The sequence below is a fragment of the Anas platyrhynchos genome, chromosome 3 (assembly GCF_047663525.1).
Source record: "Anas platyrhynchos isolate ZD024472 breed Pekin duck chromosome 3, IASCAAS_PekinDuck_T2T, whole genome shotgun sequence".
Lineage (NCBI taxonomy): Eukaryota > Metazoa > Chordata > Aves > Anseriformes > Anatidae > Anas > Anas platyrhynchos.
This window is the reverse complement of record NC_092589.1, coordinates 6026006-6043552: the sequence shown is the minus strand read 5'-3', so window position 1 is coordinate 6043552 and position 17547 is coordinate 6026006. Positions and strand designations below refer to the sequence as shown.

General features: G+C 41.6%; 1 protein-coding gene and 1 long non-coding RNA gene across 7 annotated transcripts in view; one reads left to right on the top strand and one right to left on the bottom strand.

The window, feature by feature from the left end:
* LOC119716370 (uncharacterized) overlaps positions 1 to 17547 on the top strand; it is a 157760-nt gene that overhangs the window by 102562 nt on the left and 37651 nt on the right. For all 6 annotated transcript variants that reach the window (XR_011807930.1, XR_011807929.1, XR_011807931.1 and 3 more), the window contains 3 exons: positions 2041 to 2157; positions 4785 to 4984; positions 7039 to 7156. The gene's annotated coding sequence lies outside the window, so the exon portion shown is untranslated. The remainder of the gene's footprint in view (positions 1 to 2040; positions 2158 to 4784; positions 4985 to 7038; positions 7157 to 17547) is intronic.
* On the bottom strand, positions 2639 to 4767 carry LOC140002078 (uncharacterized). The gene is made up of 3 exons (XR_011807936.1): positions 4455 to 4767; positions 4096 to 4170; positions 2639 to 3091 (listed from the first exon to the last, which is right to left on the bottom strand). It is a non-coding gene; the product is annotated as an uncharacterized lncRNA (long non-coding RNA).

The following is a 17547-nucleotide window of genomic DNA, read 5'->3' as shown; positions in this document are numbered from 1 at the left end:
AATGCATTTGTGTAAAGATCCCCTTTTTAAAGTGATTTTCCTTTCTTTCTTTCTTTTTTTTTTTTTTTGTTTGTGTCCTTGTGCCTGAACATTTGACCCTGGGGGAGTAGGATGGAAAGATTGTTTAAACAGCAGAGAATTGTTTATTTCAATTTTCTCCCTCTTCTTTTTTCTCCTTTTTCTTTTTTTTTTTCTTTTTTTCTTTTCTCCAGTTCTCTTTTACAGGTAAATCACTTGCAATACAGGAGAATCTCAGAAAGTTCAGAGGTTTTGGGGCAGGAAACGCCTCCCCTCCCCCAGAAGTTTGCATTCAACCCTAAATTTATCTGAATGCTGTCATTTCCCTGCTTTTCCTTTTCTACCTCCTTCACTACATTCCTCTTTCTCCCTCCCCATTCTCAGCCACCCAGATCTTATCCTTTCCTTGACCTGCAGCTCCCCCTCCCTAGCCTTCCACTGCTCTAAAATGTCCAGAGGCTACAGCTACCACCTACAGAGGTGGTAGTTTTTCCTGGTTTTATTTTTTAGTTTTTATTCCTGTACTATTCTGTAGCAAGAAGCGTTCTACAATCCTCTACCCTCAGAGGCTGTCTCCCATCAACAGAAGCTAACAGCAGGTCCAGTGGCCCGTAAGACAAAAAGGCAGCAGTGGTACCCAGCAGAGATGGCCAGGCTTGCTCACAGCTTGCTTGGTGCAAGCACTGCCAGAGATGCAGCAAAGGGCTTGCTTAGGCTGTCACTATTTGTTTTAGGTAAAAAGAATTCCAGAATAGGTGCAGAAGTAAAGCCAAATTTCCAGCCTGCTTCCATTTTCTCTGATACATTCTGTGTATTTGCATCACTTACCACTGATCTTGAATGGTCTCTCCTGGTAGGGAATATTTGGAGTTCAGCAAGATTCCTCTTCCCTCCCCCCCCCCCCCCCCTTTTTTTTTAATATTGTAGTCTTGCACTGTGACTATTCTAGTTTTTCCCAGAAGTGGCAGGCAGCCAAAGACTGGAGTCATTATTTGCAAACTCTAAAAATAGAGTCAAGATTTATAGGAAGAAAACAGATATGTCTTGTTATAAATCCATGAATAAGGATTGGCACGAGCATAACGGTTTATTCTTTTTTGATATTGCTTATTGTAAATTGTGCTCTATCTTTCTGGAAGATACACTAGATAGTTACAGTACAAAAACATTTCCTTTAGTTGAAAGTGCTGGAGAGCTGCAGTTTATTTATTGTGAAGACTTGATTATTCAAAGGAAGTGATAAGAGATGAGGTGGCCCCGGGGAATTTTGTACATTGTTGGGGTGGACGGTTTGTTATAGAAAAAAAAAAAAAAAAAAAGTATTAGTGATCTTCTGCAGGTCGCTGCTGATAAAAATTACATTCAGCAACTCTTTGCCCAGCATAAAGGTGCCTCACAAGTTGCACTTCTGGCTAATATTGCTTGTTATTATAAACCGTGAACATCACCTTCCTGATCTCACTAATGTTAATAACACCATGCACGCTATCTCTTGCCTCATAGGTTCTGTTGGGGTCAGCAATGGGAAGGAAAAAAAAAAAAAAAGGAAAAAGCACTGAGAAGGAGAGCGAGAGAGGGAGAGACTTTCACAAAGAGTTAAAAAGGCCTGATGAAATCCTTACAATGTACACCATATGGCTTGACATTTACCAGATTAGTTAAACATTTCTACTGGGGATAAATATTCCTGCACATCGATGTAAAGAAATTGCATGAGACAAGGGCACATACAGCATATTTATGCCATGGAGTAATCTTTTTTTTCCCCCTTTGCTAGCAGCATTCAAGGTACTGAACTTGCAGGGGCCAAGTATACTAAACCCAAATTAACCCCCACTCCTGTGCACTCCTGAGCTGCTTGTTCGTGTGGCTGCAAGCACAAACCCCTCCCAACCTCACCCCCAACACATATAAAACTCTCACCCAAAAAAGTTCCGAATGAGCAATCTTGCTATAAAAACAAACAAGCAAACAAGTCTGTAGAGAGGCTAAAACGTTAAAGTTTGTCAAAATCTATTTCAGGACTCGGGTTGCCTGTGGAGAGATGACTGTGATGGCTGCCAAACTGATTCGAGGCTTGTTGATGCAGAGGAGGTGACTGCTGGTGCCCGTGTCTGGTGTAGACTACTCCGCTCCTTGGTGAACAGCCCTAAAGCCATAGATTTCATTTGATCTTTGCAAAGGCTAACATCTGTCTGCTGTCATTTTAGTAAGATTGATGACAGGCTGGGATAGGGGAGGAGGAGGGGGAGAACAGTGGGAGGAAGGCAGGTCCCCGCAGCCCTGATGGCTGTGGCCAAGCCTGCCCGGAGTCACTGGCCCAGACCCTCCGGTCAGCTGCAGCAGTGGCAGGGAACCGCTCCTGCGCTGCTCCAGCAGTAATTGCACTGGGTTGGTACAGCAGATTGTGGGAACTCGGAGACATAAAGGCAGCATTTTGCACCTTATATATCTTAATAGATTATTCACGTTGCAAGCAACACAGAGCGAAATGTTATGACAACCATAAGAATGTAGTTTACTGTGGCTTAATGTGCCTGGGCAGTGCAGGGTAAAGCCATCAAAAAGATATATTTAATTTTTTTTTAAGTTTCCGAGAGAAACTAACTGATGTGGACATGCAGCTATTTCTCTATAGAACCCTGACTTTTGGCAAACTCTTTCCAGGCTCTAATAGAAAATGCTTACTCTTTTTATTAGTAGCAGTATCGCAGTGCCAAATGAAAAATCATATGCTTCCCCACTTGGAAGCTTTCTTGCAAGCTGATGTGTGAGCTGATGTAACAGGAATCTTCTACAAAGCACCCATGTCCCAAACAGGGCAGCCAGTTGCTGGCTGTTGGATGCAATACTCCTCAGGAAAAAGAAGAAAAAAAAAAAAAAAACAACAAAAAAAAACTTTCATACTTGGGCAGGATGGAGTCCTTGTGTCTTTTTCCATGAATGAATGAGTGAATGAATGACTATCAATGCCGAAATTTGATCTTGCTGCAATCCTAGACATTTGGGTTTCACCAGGCGTGTATACATATACCAGAAGGATCTCAGTGTTTTGGGAAAGAACTGCAGTGTGCTGTGGAGGAAATACACGGGGATAGGGTTAACTGCTGTTGTGGATTGGGAAGCAAGAAATGTAGCTGTGAATCTTACTCATGACATTAGACTGGAAACCATAGAGGCAAGGGCTAGATGCAGCCTTCATTTTAGAGCACAGAGGTTCCTCTGTGGGAGCCGGAGGGGAGATGGGTGCATAAGCTGGTAACTTTAACAACCTGGAATTCAAAATATTCCTGACCTAAAACTCCAGGCTGAAACATGTATGGGCTTGGGGGAAAGCTCAGCTCCAGCCTTGGCTCAGGCCCCTCCTGTTGAGATTTACAGTGCTGAGACTGATGCCATGCTGATTTTAACCACTCGGCGTCCCATCATGATGGCTGACAAAATGACATGACATTAGTATGGGATTTCAGCTGCAGGCAGGGAAAATGTAGTTTAGAGTATGAAAACCAGCTGTGCTCTTATTCATTCGGGCTGCAGGTCAGGGAAGAACAGAGACTCCCACCCAAACCAGAGGGCTAGCTTGGGCCACGCATGAACTGTGTGTTTGGGTGAGCACGGGTGGCTGGATTGATAAAGAGTGACCCAGAGAGATAAATACACATACAGAGGAAAATAAGAAGAGATAATGTATTGGCGTAAGTTGCAGTATATTTCCTCCTAGTGATGAAAGACTAAGAGTGAGTTATAGATCTTTCCTCATGATAAGAACAGATATTTCTTTCCAAATCATTTATATCTATAAGATACTGAGATATTATTTAGGCCTGTGTGTGTTTTCAGCGATAGATAATGGTGGAAGGTGCTACAGTGCTGGTGCAGAGACACTGAAGGGAACAGAGTCAGCAGTGGCCAAGTCCCTCCAGATATGAGTTCTGCCAAGCATCATAGGGCTGAACAAGACTTAAACGTGCTCCAAACAAGACCAATGCACTCTTTTAGAGAGGGTGGAGGTGGAGGGTGGGAGAAGTGTGCTCGCCTTCCCACCCAGCTCGCCAGCTGGGGGCCTTCACTGCTTACCTGGTGGCAGAGAGGCTTGTGCAGGGAGCTTCCATTAATTCATCCCTTGACATCTCCATCACAGGCGTTTAGCAGCTGGAAGTGTGGTAAAACATACCGCTGGAGGTTTCATCCATAGCTCTTGCGGATGAGGGATTAATTTTTATTGTAAAGAGTTCAGAAGAAAGAGGGCATATTTATTCTAGCGTCGCAGGTAAACATGATATGGCTATTTATACATAACCAGAGTTTAAATCTTCATTTGTTCAGGTCCTTAATGTATGAGCAGCAATTGCTCTAAGTGTTACAAGATCTGTTTACTGCTCTGGGATATTATTAACTTTAAAAAAAGGATGCCTGTGTGGAGAAAACAACCTTACCTGACAACTTTGATGTAAGAAGAGCCTTCTCCCTTTGACTGCTCCAGCGACGCTGCGGCGTGATGTGGGTGCGCTCAACCCTTTCATCCCTTCAGTCAGTGCTATATAACATTTACATGTCTCAGAAATATGACATATGTACAGTACACGTGTGAGAGGGTGGGTAGACTAGTCTTTCAAAGATTATTCAAAAAAGCAGGATGTTTTTGTCAACCGGGAGAGATTAGAGTACTTTATTTTACAGCTAGAGCAGAGAAATATTTTTCATGTGATTAGAAAAAAACGTTATTATTAAAATACTTATTTACTTATTCATTTAAATTAATGCAGACCTATTCCTGACCGGAAGTGGTACTGAGGGGCCAGGCTGCGCCCCGTGAGGGGGCCGCCGGAACCCTCTGGAACCTTCTGGAAGCGGCCGGGGCCTCTCCTCACAGAGCCCCACGGCCGATGCCTGGAGCCCTGCAGAGCCCAGGAGGACGGATCCTGTCCCAGGGAGCACAAAGGAGCTGCTTTGTGAACGCCAGCAGGTATCTCCCAAACGAAGGAGGCCTTAGGTGGGCGGAGAGGGTAACAAATGCAGGGAGCTGTGAGATGCTTGTGGGTCAAGGGGACTCATGTTTCTGCTGAGCAGTCGGGTGTATCTTCACCTTCTGTAACCTCAGCTGGAGCCTTTGCTGTCATGCTTTCCCCCTGCTAAACCCTTGCTTTTGAACCTTAAGAGAAATCTTTACGGTGGTCAGTAAATCCTAATGTTGTCCTTGTTCTGTTTTATGAGATTTCCAGTGACACGTGGCTTCGGAGATTTGCCACTTGGTGGATCTAACAGCTCTGAGGACATAGTGGACTTGGGATGGGGCAATATCAGCTCTCCCTGTTTTGTGTAAATGAACTTCAGATTCTCTATGTTAACATGCTAATAAGGAAATCTTGTGTTCCCACACTGTTCTTCTCACACTGCTGACCTGACCTCTTTAATCCTAGCTTTCCTGAAGGAAAAGCTGATCCATCAGGCCTCCTGTATCTAAAATGGGATGAAAGGAAATGATGGACCTATTTCTATGCTGGTGTTTCTCTGGTACCTCAAGCTGTCTTGTTCTTTTTGTATTCATCTCTCATTTCCCTGGGAAGGAAAAAAAAGGAAGGAAAAAAAAAACTAGATGTGAGGGCTCAAATCACTGAAGATGAGAAACAGCAAAAGGAAATAAAGAGGTCACACACCTAAGTTAGCTTATGATTAAAAAGAAATTAGTGGGTCTATTTTTAATTTGTTTAAATATATTACTTTCTATTAAAAAGGTCTTTATATTTCACTAAGTATGAGATGAAGTGTGTCACCAGAGGAAGATTTTTTAGTTTTAGTCTCTTTTCTCTTAAAGAATTAGAAGTCAAAGAAACTCCACTGAAGTCACAGATGTGAAGCCAGCTGAAAAGACAGAAAAGCTGGCACCTTTCCTCTACAGTACTGTGCAGTTGCCTTGTGGTGTGGCCAGTTTGCAAAGATTTAGGGAAGAAAAACATAACCTGTGCACAACAGTTATGTTGTGGGAAGGTCCATGGTACCGTGCAGTCACCCCAGATATTCAACCACCCAAGGTTGTGCAGCCTTGAGAAGTAAAATGCTGCATCCCTGCGCTCAGACCCCTCTGCAGGCATTTGAGCCCCAGGCCAAGGAGCTGGTGGAGGCCAAGGTGCATCGCTTATATGAGTTGTGCTGCCAGAGCTTATGGCTTTTTTCTTTAAATCCACCAGGCTATGGATATTTTCAGACTGCGGCTGACAGAAATTAGAAGGGATAGTTGTAAATGAAGTTTTGTTACACCAGAAGTCTATGATGGAGCTTTGTTTTTTTATTAACATATGAACTCAATGGCAATCCAGCTACCCTAAGACTTCCACGGAATTGCTTTTTGCTTTTTTTTTTCCCCTTATTTTTTATTTTAATTTATTTTTATTTATTTATTTTTTTCCCTCTATATTTTCACTTCTGGAAAATCTCTGTTGTTAAAAGGAGAGCCTTGAAAATGAACATAGCAATTGGGTTAGTCTCCATAAACCTGTGAGGCTATAAGGCAAATGTACTTTTTTTTTTTTAATAAATAAAAAAGATTTATTTAGGAATCTGTCAAAACCCTCCAAAACAAATGCAAACACCCTCAATTTCTTGTTTCATTCCCAGCTGGACAGTCAGGCCAGAATCACTGAACATTTCACCAAGTCTTGCTAACCTTCTGAGCTGAGTTGTGAGAAATTGTTCTTGACATCACATGAGCTGGGCCACAAGGCAGGACTAATGTGATATTTGCTGTCGAAGGTTTCCTAGGAAACATGCTACTGAGAGCACTCGGACCTCCCTGACACCCTTCCCACGTCCTCCAGTTTCACTGGTTCCCACAGGTTTTGCAGAGGGCAGCGATGTCCCCTCTGATCTCCCGACACCCTCAGTGCAGACCCCCCTGCGGTGCAATGCTTCCCAGCAGCTCCACGCACCCAGCTGAGCAGAGAGTGGATGCAAAGTTTTTTGAAACTAATTGCCCTATTTTCCTTTGATTTATCCCTTTCCCTCTTTTATTTTTTCCTACAGCCTTCTGCAATTGGAGAGTCGAGAGAAACTGAGTTACATCCTGCAAGACAAGCTGGAGAGAAGGAATTTTTAGTGCTCCTGGCAACCTTTCCTTCCAAAGAGGAACTGGTGGAAAAAGGTTAGGAAAATCAACAGATAACTTAAAACTTAACTTGCTGTGAGGCTCGTACTCTTTTGACTGCATTTTGCAATATGGTAGCTATTATACTGCATAATCGATAGGGATTTTTCAGTTTAATGGGGCTCCCCAATACGCAGTTTGATCTTGTGGCTGTAAATGCTGTCCTTGCCATCAGGCTCACATAAATGATCCCTGTCATTCAGGCCAAACTTTTCAGCTTCACCATTAGGAGCTGCAGGATAGTTCCCATTGAGGGTGAGATGAATGGAATTGGTTCACACATGTTAACCAAATGCAAATCCTTAGATGGAAACTCATGGTCAGCTTTTTCCAATGCTATTTTCAGAACTTCCACAAAAGACTGTGCTGTGATTATATGTATTCATGATATGTATATCATGTATTCAGCTCAAACAATATTTGAATGATGCATTTAGAATTCTTCCTAAAAAAGGACCATGCTTCTGTAAACTGCATCATATTTGTGAAGGGAGAAAAAAAATCTAGCTTGCTTTTCCTTTCTTCCTCTCTTTCTTTATAAGATATCATTTCATAAGGCTGTAAGAATTGGTGTTAATGCTACACTACACACAGACACACTTCTACATAATCACATGCATTTGCATGTGTGCCATACATAAACAACCTTATGGAATCCCTGCTCTTCATTGTTAAGTTTGACTCGGTATTTTTCAAAGCAAAGAAGCCCTGGGCATCCAACAGTTGCTTTTTTACTCTTTGACTGGACTGCACAGCAAATAGAGACAAGAAAATAAAGCACTGTTTTATTTTTTATTGTGGGTGGGGTTTTTTTGTGTGTTTTTTTTTTTTTTGGTACGGGCTTATTTTTTTTTGCCTACCTGGCCATTTACAACTACCTGTTTTCCCCCCTTTCGTTTCCTCCACTGATAAAACACCACTTTTTTGAATCTGTCATTAAGTGTCCTTTGTGCTGCCAATATTGATTTCTCTAACCCCTTGAAGGCCAAGAGTGTCACCTCCATGATGGTCCCTGCAACCACTGACTCGGAAAACAGGAGAACTAAGGTTGCTGCTGCCAGACATTGGTTTCCAAATGGTAGGCAAGAAGACAAGTAGCCTTAAGTCACTGGACTGTCTGATTCATTTATCTCCATGATGACGTTCACTTCACCTTACCCTGTGTGTGTAGTGAAGCTGTTTGGTCAACATGCCCTTTGGGCCTTGTCTTAGTGATGAAAGTTCAGAGAGTGGAAGAGAAATTCTGCTCTGGATTCTTTAGCTCTATGCTCTATGCCAGCTTCTGATGGCATCCAGAAGATTGTGATGCTTTTTGGGTATGCTTTCATATTGTGAATGGGTATGCTTTCAAGTGAAGTATTTGCTGTGTCTGCAAAGCCAGATGGACTTCACCTGTGTAAATCTCGGTAGTATTTGTGTCTTTGTAGTCAGAGAAGGAAGACCAGTGATACTCTTCTCTTTCTGTTCAATCTCAGAAAAGTTTCTGCCAAGCATTCAGGCCGTTGGACAGATGATGTCCATCAGCTTCAGAGGAACAGCAGCAGTTTAGCTGAGAGTCTGCATACAAGTCTTAGGTCTATAACAATTTTACAAATTGGCATTTTTCATCGTAGAGTCATGCTTTTCTTGTGTGAAGGCAATGGTGGATTTGCAAAGCAGTCTGTACCTGTAAGATACCATCATGAAACCACACTGCTCATAGAAAGCAGAAGCAGAACTTTCCTAAATTACGGTGGAATGTCCAGTATGACTCTGGTGGGTCACCCAGACAATTTGCCCATTTTCAGAGCACTTTAAGAATGTCAGTCCTCGAGGTACCATGTATAATATATGTCAGGGGAAATTGTTATCCCCCATTGCCAGCTGAGGAAGGGAGGAAAGGAGATTACAAAACCACTACTTGAGTTACTGCTGGCGGCAGGACTGGAATTTGGGATTTCCTGGACAGATTAGCACCCTTCACTTCTCTCTTAGTTGGTATAATTAGCAGTGTCCTAGGACTCTTATTCCCATGCAAGAACACATTTGAATACAATTTTCTTTGAAATTTTCTGTCTTGGGGTCAGTCCTGTTGTGCACTTCCGGCTATAAATGATCTGTTGTCTGCAGTGAAATGCTCGCTACTACTTTGCAAATCATGAACAGATGTAAAGGTGACCATTTGTGACTACTGATTTAATCTCTCTGGATTTCTGAAATTGGCTACCTGTAAAACTTGGGGACCATGTCTTGGAAAAATCAGTCCTTTGTGGCTGTTGAATTTTTTTGTTCTTGGCTGGTAGCCACTGAGAGCGATGTCTTACATCCTTGAGATGAACTTAGTGCAGTCCTCATTGACCTAGCAAGCCATTTTTTCCCTGATGACAAGCTGGGATCACATTCTGTAATGACTGCTGCAAGATTGTCTTGTTAGGGAAAGGGCTAAGGTGGGATCGTCTTTAATGACAATGAAAGCACCTCATAAAATCTGATTCTTCAGTTTTACAGGCATGGCTCTAGAATTTTAGCCGATGCAGACTTAGTAAATCAGTCAGTCAAAAATTATATCAGTTGAAGTATAATGTTCATGGCAGTCCAAAAACCTGAACATGTAGGTGATTTGGAGGGCATTTTGTTAACTCTTTAATTGGTCGTTTGAGTGCTGGAGGCAGTAGCTAATTGCCTGTAGGTCAGAATAGTCCTAGAGCTTAGGTAAATGTATATTGTCATATGTCACATTTTCATATGGCTCCTTTGCACAGGTTGGTAAAAAAGATTGCTGCATAATTAAAATTAAGACAAGGTGGGAAAAGTGATTCAATTAGACCCCTGAAGCCATTGCACAAATTATGTGAAGTACAAAAAACTAATGAATAGTTATAACTAGTTTTATCCTTTTACTCTTCATTCTTGAATCCTGAGGGTATTAAAATGGCTGGAGTCTCTCTCCAAGTTCTTAGAGGTAAGTTTTTGGGTGGGCAGCACAAGTATGAGTCAGCGCATAGGAATCCAGGCCTTTTAAAATACAAGCACACAGAAACTTTGTTGCCTAGTTGTTTTGAAGTGAAAATAACCAGACCTTACGCACAAGAGACCTTTTGGTTTCTCCACCAGCCCAGTATTATTTTGAAAACATCTGCAATATTTCACTCTGCATGCAGCAGGTATTATATACCAGGGAGGGTGATGACAGTAAAAATAAATGAGATATGTTGTAACCAAAACATCCCAAGTTTTACATCATACATTTCACAACCCTAGCAAGCATCCTGTGCTTTGACTTGAAGGCTAAAGGCATGTGGTAGTTTTACAAATGTCTATTAGTATTAACAAATATGTTCCATTATTAGACAGTGTGCCACTGACCCAACCTCCTGGTGCAAGAGGTGAGTTAATATGGCTTATAAAATATAAGAGTGCTGCAGGCACAAGCTTTGGAAATAAGAGCCCCAGCTAAGCAGGAGGTCTCATTACATTTGGTGGGACAACTTACTAGAGGCCTGAACATAAGTATAAAAGCTGCCTCCCAGCTAAGGCTTTTTATGGTTCCTGTCCTTTCCCAGAGCAGTATGACTTTAGGAGGTTTAGAACAACAAGGTCTGCACCCTTGTATACCGGCAGCGTGCTAATTCTGACTAATGTTAAAATGAGAGGTAAATGAACGAATTTAAGATAGAGATGTTTGCACTATCGTCACATTTTTTAACAGATTTTTTTTGATGGTTGAAAGTAGTGCGGCAATTAGGAGATGTGCCCTTGCACTTTTTTTTTCTTTTTCCCTCTTTGCTGTAAGCCATAAACATCTGTTTCGGGGAAACTTGTAGTGTTTCTTGGCCAGGGTTGCCAGGATTGTGAGGTGCACGCAGATAGGACCCAATACTCTGAAACTATATAAACAGCACTCCTTGTGAGGAAATCAGACAGTCTTGCTAGTCTTGATTAGAGCAGATATTGTCCTGAAGGATTTTTAAAATGTACCCTAATAGAGATGGTTTCCAGTCATCCAAGTAGAGTTGTCTGTAGGCATTGCTCCTTGCAGAGGAGGCATAGATGAAGAACACAATAGGGTCTTTTCTTGCTTCCACCTCTTTGAATGTTATCCTCCCTCTGCCTTTGAAAGTAACAGTTATAAAGCCTATTCTGTTGCTTAGCCAAAGCTTAATCAGAAGCTGCAGTTAGGATCTAATTTATTATCACAGGTAACACGATCATCTAAGTACTGGCTTTATCAAGCCAAGGAAATCCCTGCTGAGGACCAGGATGATTCAGGGTATAGTAGGTTATGAAAATATGATGATGTCAACTCACTAGATTAGTCCTTCATCAATGGGTAAAGCTTTTTTAGGTAGAAAAAATAAACCTCCATGAAGATTTCTGTGGACCAAACTCCCAAGAGATGCAGAGAGCAAAGTAGAGAAATGCAGGAGGTGTTCAAATCATGTGAGGTCTCCACTTTTCCCATGCTTCCTAGTGGAAAAGCAAACAGCAAAACATTGTCAGGGCTGTCCTAAAAAGGCAAAGTTGTGGATGGGCAAATGTCTCTCCTCGTGTTGCAGTCTTCCCACCAAAATACTTTCTTCATTCTTTTTTAATGTGTGTTCAGCATAGACTGCTGGCAATGAGAGACAGAATTTCCACTCTTTTTTATCTCTAATTCAAGAATAACACTGCTTATATGATCAAGCAGGGTGTTCCTCTGTAGCCTTTTCTATATACCTTTGGCCTGAGACCACCCAAATGACAGGTAAAGAATTGCTTGTCACCGGACTAGGTTTTCCTTCCAGTACAAGGCATGAGCAGCAGTGTGTAATTGCTTCCTTTTATGCATGCAGATTGAGATTTTTAGAAGACTAGCAACAAAAGCCAGATTATAGTTGTGGTTTTTACCAGGAGAGCACTGAAATGCCCACTTTTGCATATAGGAATGTGGAAATGATTCAAGAGTGTTTGTGATGCCTTCGTGGATTCCACACACACACACACAGACATATATACAATATTGTATTACTTTTATATAGATGTATATGGCAACACAATACAAAACTAATACGAGACATAAAAGTTGTTAAAAGATGTTATGTGACAGATTCACAATTTCTCCTCTGAGTATAGAGAGCAATTCAAGGTCATGGCTCCAAATTCATCTTTCGAAACTGCCTCATTTCATTGAGTACAGAAGGCTTGGACCAGTGCCCTGTATTCACCATTAGAATACATGTTTTAAGATGTTTAAAACCAATAGTTTGATCTGTTAATACGGCCGTTGTCAAAGAAAAATGCTAGCTATTGCCACCAGCCAGGTCCATTCACATGTCAGGCCCTGCAAGTAACAAGCATACACAGCGAGTTTAAAACTTTGAGGATGCAATCAGCATTGCTGGTGGAGGTGCCAGGAGCACAACCCTTGCCTTCCAGGCTTTGTGGAGAAGACCTACACAATGTGCTCATGATCAAAGCGGTGGATGATAGAGAAATGTATTAGGGCTTTGGAGAAATTGCTTTAAAAGCCTCTGGAATTACAAAGAGAGTGAGAGACACTTTCCATAGCCTTTCTGGAAATGCCCTGTGGGTCACTGGTGGGTTCCCCCGGGAACTGAAGGAGCCAGTAGGAAGATGGTAATGGCCCATTAAATTCGATAGGACATGCTTTGGTGGTGAGTGGTGGGACCATGGCATTTCCATGTGTTTTCACTAGCTAGCAGCAGAAGGGCATGCACATTGTACTTCCTTTGGGGTACATTTTACAGCAGTGAGATACGGATGTGAAGGCAGCTGTCTTCTCCCAGAGAGCCTGAAAGGATTGAATTTCCCTCTAGACCAGCACTCCTCTTGATATGCATCAGTGTTTTAATGGTATTCTCTTGTAAAGAGGAGGGTTTAAAAGGTGTTTTTAATACATGAGACGAACTTAAACCTCGTTACCAGTGAGTCTGGGGACCCACCATCCTTGTGTTATCTGAGGGAGCCACAACCCTTACTCACATTACCTCATGGGCAAGGACCAAAGCGGTAACTGAGGCAACAGTTCTGGTATCAGCTCATATGGGATATCCCTGTGGTAGTGCTGTTTGCCCAGGGATGCACCTGGAAAGTCACGTCTGCTGACCCATGAGCAGAGAGATTTCATGTTGCAGGCTTTGCAAGTGTGTGGTGTTCCTTGGGTATTCCCACCTCCTGGCTTATACATAAGATGACAATGAGGCAGAAAAGACTGTTGGATGCCCAGAAAGGAATGCACCCTCTGCAAGGGGCTCTCAATGGCATGAAGTTAGAGTGACCTTATCGATGTCCTCTGTTGGCATATGCTAATCAATGCAGAGCGGATGCCCTCACTTCATAAAGTTATATTTAAGAAGGAATACATTTTAGTAGCAAGAAAAATGAATCAGTCCCTGAAGGGGAGTCTAGATCTGGTGGTTTTCAGCTCTTTCCTACCCCCAAAAACAATATCTGAGACCTTAGTAAGTGTCTTCTGCTTTGTATCTTGGTACTTTGCTGAAGTTTGTGTTGGTCCTGGTGGAGGAACATCTTCTCCCTCGCCATTTGAGAAGTGCAAATATTGAGTTGTTGTTACCCTACTTTAACTTCTTTGTCAGGTTTGCCTTGTTTTATTTATTTATTTATTTTTTCATTGTTGTTTTAATATTTTATGTTTGCCTTGACCTAGATTTAGATGGAAATAATAATGCTGATGGCTGGTCAAGACATGGATAGATTTTGATTGGATTTAAGTGTCTATAAAATACAAGTCAAGTTAGTGAAAGAAGACTGCTGACAAATCAGATCTTTTCATACATGAGGGTGTTTTGCAAAACAACACCTGAGCGCTGTATTGTTTTTCTCATGAGGAAGGTAAGTACACCAGAAGAAAAAAGGACAAAGTTAACAATGATAACCACACGAAGAAAGATTAGGCATAAGCAATGGGCTTGGCTTGCTTTCTTTAGCCAATTTGATGACTTTGTTTTCCTTCCTGAAGTAATTTTGTTTGTTTGTTTGTTTTTAGTAAAAGAAATGATAGCTGATATTCACAATGCAAATAAATACCCTGCAACATTGCAGTATTTTTGGTGTCTCACAATTAGCCTCGACAACCCACAGGGTGGAGTCTAGCATATGTCATGGGTGGAGTCAGGAATAACATGCATCTTTGTGTCTATTTATGTACAACATATTTCTTCAGTCAGATGCAGGCCAAGCTGAATTTAGGCATCTTGGCCTTGATATTATCCCTGTGGCTAAAAGTGCCAGTCCATTTGCCCTGGTAATTATTACAGTGGTGCACTGGTAAATGCAGAGTTCTGTTGTTCCTTCACTTCGTGCTCTTGGATTCAGAGATAAATGTACCTATGTGCTTGTCTTAAGCAAGTGTAGATGGAATATTTTTCGTTTAAAATAAATTACTGTGCGAAAAAATCTTTTAGCATTCTTTCAGAAACTACCAATAATCTCTGTCATTTACCTGTAGCTTAGGTAGTTATGACTTACAGGATAAGAAGTAAGTAAAAGAGCTTATATATGAATTCAGATGATAGAACACTTGAATTTTTAGTGGGGAAACTGTTTAAGTTAAGACTAGAATAGGAACTAAAGTAGGAGCCAGAAAATCCTATTTTTTTCTATACACATCCAGAGATCAATGACTAACCCAAGTTTCTAAGCCATAAAATGAGCATACTGCTTAGAACTTACACAGATGCTGAAGATGATAATCTATTGATAATGTGGAGGGGAAGGTCCTCCTATTTTTACCTTCAACAATAACTGTTTGCTTGAAAATACATACAGTGGGGCTTTGCTAGACTAAAACAACCTGTCTCACATCATGTGACTGTTGGGACCATCTGGGCTGGGAATTGTGTGAGTCCCTCTTTAAAGGATGAACATGCTTAGGTATCCCTGAGGAGCAGCCTTTTAGGGCACCTCTTCTTCTGCAGAAGGCCGTCGAGATCTGCATGCTTGAGAGGCATCCCAAGCCAGGGAGACGTTTGCTTTCCAAAAAGCTCGTGTCTAAAGGGTAGACCTAAAAGAATGAGCCCTCCATTAGGAAAACTACTGTAAATGACAAATTCTTCACCATCATTCCCATAGCACAGAGATTTTGATAGGGGCACCCATTCTGCAATAAAAGCTTTCTTTCAACTTCCTGAGGAGATTCATCTGTCCATGCGATTCCTCTTTTGGGTAGGATGAGGAAAGTAATTGCAGAGATTAAAAAATAACAGCTCCATGAAGGAAACGTGTTGTATCGGCTGTGTCTGGAAACTAGCTCTGTCTGTCGGGGGGAGCAGTGCTCCTCAAGTAAACCACACATTTCACTGTGCACTGGCAAGGCAAATGTTGAGCATGAAATATACCTGTATCTTAGTCAATAAAACCAGTAGAACTGAACACAGAGACGAAATATTAGGTCCTTTCTTGCTTGTTTTGCAGAAGAGAAAAGGAGACTTGCTAGCACCAAGAGAAACCTTTCTTTTTTTGGTTTTCCCTGGCATTCTTCCTCTATGAGAAGGAGAAGCCAGTCTGGCTCTCACTGCGTTTGTTTTTATTATTGACAAGAACAAAGCTTCCAGTTTCAAAGTGAGTTGATTTTCTTTCAGTAACTCCTGAATCTTTCTTGTGTTATCAGTCCAAAGCCAAATCTTTAGGCTCTTTCCAGAAACTCTCACAGATTTGGAGCAAGCATTCTATTTATTATGGGACTGAATTACAAAAGCAGGGATAAGTTGGTTATCCTGCAATGTGCTCGTGCTCTCAAAAGGCTCTAGATGACTGGTTTGTTACATGCTGGCTATTCCTGAAGCCCCAAAGACTCTGTGCTAAGGGTAAGTGTGGTGCACCAGTAGCTTGCATACCAAAATAATTCCACTGCTTACTTGAGCAGATTCAGCTTAGGGTCATGGGAATGCGAAATCAGTGTGCATGTGGCCAAGTGTGTTTGAAGCACTGCAGGTGGTACCATTGTGCTTTTCCACACCATTTTCTTCCAGTCCTTTTTCTTCCTTTTCCCAGAAGAATAAATTCCCCAAAGAATTTTTTCACCTCTCCATCTGGCATTTGCCTCCTTCCTCATTCTTTGCAACCCACAAATGTTTGCTGCCCTCTCAGCTGCTGTCTCGGGCCCCCGGCACCATTTGATAAATGGTGACTAATCTTGAAGAGCATGTCCGCTCTGCTGGCCATGCAGCAGGAGGTGGTGGCTTCCCTCCCATGCACTGTGGTGAGGTCTCCTCTGGCAGCAAAGCCCCACTCCCCATCCTCTCTCAGCACCTGCGACGAGTCCTGGGCACGGGGGCCACAGAGGCCTCCTCTGAGCAAAGGTGATTAGATTAAGTTAACAACTAAAAGTGTGAGAGATTGGATGGATTAGACAGAAGGTAGATAGATTTTTTACTTGGGTAATTGGAACTTTTAATAGCTTTTTTGTTTTTATTTTGTTTTGTTTCAACTGCACAATTGGTATTGTTTATTTCTAGAAGGAAATACTGTACATGCTCTCCTAGCCCAAATGTAAGTGTTCTTTCTAAAATTTTCTGTCTAGGAATAAACATCCCCGTAATAGTCATAGCTGAACTCTTTGCAGTAGACAAACACAAAAGGGTTGCAAATGCAGACGAAGATAGAAATCAAAAGAAATATTCTCAAAAAAATGTTTGGCAGCGTTTGCTCACCTTTGGGATATACAACCTGTTCCTTTTCTTAAAATATATATATATATATTTTAATAGAGCTGGGTGAGCTGATATTTCTTCTGCTCAAGCTGTTTCTAACCTTATATTTCCAACAGTAGCAGCAGATTATGAGACGATACTTATAGAAATGACATTATATCACTCTTTAAAATACCCATCCTGAAAGGCAAAATCTGCAGAAATTATAGGACTAAGAGGCCTCCTTTGAGAGGCAGAAACTATTTTAACTCGTTATTTTTAGAGCTCTGCAAATCACATATTTTTCTCTTCACTGGCAATTCAAAAAAAAAAAAAAAAAGAAATTGTAATAAGTTTTTTTAAAAAAAGAATCCTTCACAACTTTTCCCTGTAAAATGGAAAGTTGAAAAATGTCATTCGTGGGCAAATGAGATGCTTCACTTTAATTTAAACCGTTTTTGAATTCCTTTTCTCAGGAAAAAAAAAAAAAAAAATTAAACAGAGAATGGTCTTTGGTGGGCTAGCTATCCATGTGGGCTGGAAGGGGGTTCTTGGTTGGGCCACCACTCAGGGAGCTTGAATAGTGACCCAGAGATGTGCACAAAACCAAATTTTCCCATAGCTGTCTGACCCACTGCGACCGTGGGCAGCCATATGCCTGTGACTCTATGGACATGGATCCCACTGCCAACAAGTGCCACAGACTGTGCAAAATTAAACAAAGAAATTGAATGACCCTGATTATTTCAGAGAAATAAT